The sequence below is a fragment of the Cucumis melo genome, chromosome 4, assembly GCF_025177605.1.
Source record: "Cucumis melo cultivar AY chromosome 4, USDA_Cmelo_AY_1.0, whole genome shotgun sequence".
In the NCBI taxonomy this organism is placed as follows: domain Eukaryota; kingdom Viridiplantae; phylum Streptophyta; class Magnoliopsida; order Cucurbitales; family Cucurbitaceae; genus Cucumis; species Cucumis melo.
Window position 1 is genome coordinate 19194759 of NC_066860.1, and position 4831 is coordinate 19199589.

The 4831-nt window shown below is 34.3% G+C and overlaps 1 long non-coding RNA gene across 1 annotated transcript; it reads right to left on the bottom strand.

Annotated features, from left to right (window-relative positions):
- Positions 1-565: 565 nt before the first annotated feature.
- Positions 566-1794, bottom strand: LOC103499154 (uncharacterized). The gene is made up of 3 exons (XR_007820295.1): positions 1431-1794; positions 890-1261; positions 566-652 (listed from the first exon to the last, which is right to left on the bottom strand). It is a non-coding gene; the product is annotated as an uncharacterized LOC103499154 (long non-coding RNA).
- Between the last annotated feature and the right edge of the window lie 3037 nt (positions 1795-4831).

Below are 4831 nucleotides of genomic sequence, written 5' to 3' on the forward strand. Positions count from 1 at the left end.
TCTGTTTGAATCTTTGTAATCTTTGATTTTAGTTGTTTCCTCTAATTTTAATAATTTTCCGGTTTGAATCTTTGTAGAATATTTTTTTGTCGATTTTCATGTTTAGAATGGTCCAATATGAACTCTGTCACAAACATCCACAAAACAACTAATGCACTACAATATCTATCTACTCAATATTAAGAGATTTGTACATTAAAACAATGTGAACTCTATCACAAATATCAACTAAACTACTACACTACAATATCCATCTACTTATAATTGAGAGATTTGCAAATCAAAACTAGGTGCAAGATCCTTTATTTAAGAAGAATGTCATGTTGGTTTTGGAGAATCATTCTTCTTGCCTCTTGCATTCTTTTGCTCTTTCACATTCTCCAACACTTTCTTTGATGGTTTAGGTTGTCTCTTCAGCCTAGTTTTTTCAATATTCGTCGCTATTTCCATAATTTTCACTTTTGTCTTTTCTTGAACAACATGAAAATATAATATTGAATTAGAGTTTATCCACATATATACATTAAGTCTATCATAAAACAACAAAATGTGATTATTATAATACCTTCACTTTGTTTGATGTGTCATGCACCATTTTTGACTTATTTTCACGATGATTATCATCTTCCTCGGTTTCCTCGTTATCTTCAATCTTTTGTAGATATTAATATTAGTATTACAATGAAAAGAATTATAGAAATTGTCAAGATCCTATCATTGATAAACCTTTTGAATCACAATTGAGATTTCAAAATAGTCTATCACTGATAGAACCCTAATAATTTTACATAATAGTCTTAGAAATCACTGATAGAAATTGTAAATATTCTATCATAATAGTCTTGGAAAAAAGTAAAAGTAAAAGAACTAGAAGCTTTAATAATTTTACCTCTTTCTCTTTATCAACATCAGCATCAATCATTTCTAAACTTATTGATGGAGGAGGATTCTTTTCCAAGGGCTCTTGAGATTTTTTTTCATTTTCACATTTGTACGAAAGTCTTTGATTTACCACTTCTGTCGGTGAAAGTAACAAACGAACAATCTTCTCTTGTCCCTTCTTCAAGCAGTCTAAATCTTCTTTGTGTTGTTTTTTTAAATCTTTAATATCTTCATGTAAAGAAGATATTCTTTATGCCATATTTTTGTCCTTCATAGCACATGCTTATTCATCCAATCTATCATTTTCTAATTCCAAAAAATATCTGAAGTACTCAGATTCCATTTCTTCTTCTGATGCAACAATGGGGACCACAGATAGCTAAAAAATAAAATATATAATCAGTGTTAAACAAAAAAGAAACTATCACTGATATGGATCTATAACTGATAAGGATCTATCATTGATATGGATCTATCACTGATATGGATCTATCACTTAGTAACAACAAATTTAGAAAATACTAAAAAGGAAAACAAATGAAATTTACCTTTTTTTCCAGAAAGATGTTATCTTCAAGATCTTGCCAATCGAGTTGGATTCCCAATTTAATATTCTTGGACACCCTTTCCCTATTCTTGTCACATACCCGCTAGCAAGTTGAGGAGGTATTTCGTATGCCCAGTAAGCTAGAACCATAGGGAAGCCTTGTAGAAAGGCATACGCTTTAGATTCTGTTTCTGAGTTCTTAGACTTTCTTTTGGATTTCACCGCATTTTGAATGAATTGCTTTGTAAGACTAAAGCACAACCTTCCCCAAGGATAATTCCTAAACTTCTCTTTATCATCCAACATATTGTGATTTTGTCTAGGAATTAAAACATTGTACAAGAAGTAAAGGTTGGCTAATTTTACTAACTCTTCTTCATCGATGCAGGATTTAAAGTGATAGTTAAAAGCAGTCTTCAATTCTTGTCTACTAATGGAAGTGTTATTTCTAAAAAGCAATTGTTTAACCATAGACTCATTTTCTTCCGTTGCATCTAAAATATCTTCTATAGGATATTCACCACAATTTAATCCTGTAATCAAACAAAAATCTAGCAGTCCAAACTCCACAATGTTACCTTCGATGTTGAAAAGAAAAACATTGTTGTCCGTTGAGACACATTATCTTCTAATCAAGTGTGCTAATAGTTGTAAAGGTATTTTTGTCATTTTTAAATTTAACAAGAAACAAGTCTAGACAACTAGGTGATAAACTTTCGATAATATGGTCAGAAGTTTGTAGATTACAGTACACAGTGATTCTCAAGGTTGACTTCCAGATTTCTTTGGGAATAATTAATTGTTTTCCCTGTCTAGAGCAAAATAATTGTTACAAATATGCAACATACTAACTTAGAAACAAAACATTATATATATAATGGAATACCTTCTCTTTTTTAATCTTCTTTTTGCTTGATGAAGCTTCATGTGTTGAGACTCTTTTTGCACCTTTTTCATATGGTTTGCTTTCCATAATACCTTCTTTCTTATCCATCTATTAAAATTACAACAAACACATTAACCCAATGAACTAAACATCCCCTAAATCTATTAGTGATACAAACATATCATTGATACAAATATATAATAACAATCCAACACAAACAAAGTAAAACATCCTTCAAGCTGATAGAAACATATAACTGATAGAACATAAACATCACATAAAAATATACATTAAACTAAATTATCTACTAACATCCTAATGCAAATAAACTAAACATCCCTCAAGACTATCAGTGATACAAATATATCACTGATAGACCATAACCCTATACACTAACTCACAAACCTAAAACAGATCAGCATGTTATACATTCCAACATAAACCAGTTAAACATCCTCCAAATTCGTCAATCAGTGATAGAAACATATCACTGATAGACCCTAAGCAACATAACACACAAAATCTAAATTAGACTAGAACTTCTGCTAACTTTCCAAGTCAAACAGGCTAAACATCTTCTAAGACTATCAGAGATTGAAACATATCACTACAAGAAATCGAGATTTTTTTGACGCCGAAAAACGTCGGAGGAAGTGAAAAATACGTCGGAAAAGGATCTCCCGACACAGTTCTCGGCGTCGGGACAAACGTTGGGGGAAGTGAGTCAGGATAGGCTTTCCCGACGCTGTGTTGGTCACGCATCAGAAAAGCCTCTCCCGACGCCGTCTTTCCCGACGCAATCCACGGTGTCGGAAAAGCCTCCCCCGATAGGCTTTACCGTGCAACTTTGTTAAGGAACCATTTTGCCGACACTATACCGAAAGCTCAAGAAAAGGCACTTGAAAAGATTCGTTAAACTTGAGATTTTTCTTGTTTGTCCAATGTTAGGCCAACCCTATGATGCATAGACGCACACATATTCATTCAATGAAAGTTGTTTCAATAAAAAAAATATTCATTTAAGATATATTTGTTTAGAAAGTCATCGACTAACTTAGCTACAGAGTGACAAACGGGATCATGAAAAAGTGAGAATGGAGAGAGAAGAACTTAAAAGACAGCAAAGAGAAGGTTGGTGACGAACTACGAACGGAGAAAGGCTAAAGCTGAAGTTGCGGTCGCGGCGACGGACGGCGGTGAGGGACGACAACGATGATGGAACGGACGACGGCAAGCTACGGACGGTAATGAATGTTTCTCTCTTCTCCAAATCCTCCCTTTCGTTTTCAGTTCTGTGTAAAACAGAAACGAAATAAATATTTAGGAGATCTCTCAACACACTACTTACGTCGTCGGAAAAACCTAGACCTTTTCCGACGCACTACTTGCCTTTCCCGATGCACACTTACCGCGTCAAAAAAACCTAGGCCTTAGGAATACCCCTTGTTTCCCACGTGAGGCTTTTCCCGACGCACTACTTACGACGTCAGGAATACCTAGGCCTTTTCCGACGCCGGCCTAACACGTCGGGAATACCCTTTATTTCTCGACAGCCTTTCCCGACGCGTTAGGTCGGTGTCGGGAATATCCCTTATTTCCCTACGTCTTGTGCTCGACGCGTGAATTGTGCGTCAGGAAAACCTCTTATTCCCGACGTCTTACTTTACACGTCGAGAATAGCTTTTTCTCCCGACGTCTTACTTTATGCGTCGAGAGAACCTCTTATTCTCGACGTCTTTTATGCCGACGTCTTTTTCGACGTCGAGAAAAGCCCGATTTCTTGTAGTGTATCAACGATAGACCCTAGGCAACAACATATAAAAAGTGCACATTAAACTAAAATATCTAATAACAATCCAACACAAACAAGTAAAACATCCTTCAAGTTGATAGAAACAGATCACTGATAGAACATAAACATCACATAAAAATATACATTGAACTAAATTATCTATTAACATCCCAATGCAAACAAACTAAATATCCCTCAAGACTATTAATAATACAAATATATCACCGATAGACCCTAACCCTATACACCAACACACAACCTTAAATCAGATCAGCATGTTAAACATTTCAACATAAACAAATTAGGTAAATCAGTGATAGAAATACATCATTGATAGATACAAACTGAAAAGCAGAGCGTAGAACATAACGCGACGGAAGGAATGAAAGAATCGATTTCAAACAAATAGTAAAAGAAGAAAATCTTCTTCAAACAGATTAATCTTCTTCAACAATATAGAACGTAGCGCGACAGAAGGAAAACAAAATAGAAGAAAGTAGTACCGACACCGAAAAACTAAATGGGAGTACGAAGAAAGTAAAAGAAAGTAGAAGAAAATAGAAAGAGGAGGAAAACGTGAAGAATCTACTTTAAATCATCTTCCAAAGGCTTAATGTATATGTAAGGATAATTTCGTCTTCTTTTTTTTTGTTAAAAATTGCCATATTTGCAATTTTTTTTAACTTTTGTTATATCCTTAATTAATTTAGGGTCCAATGCTATA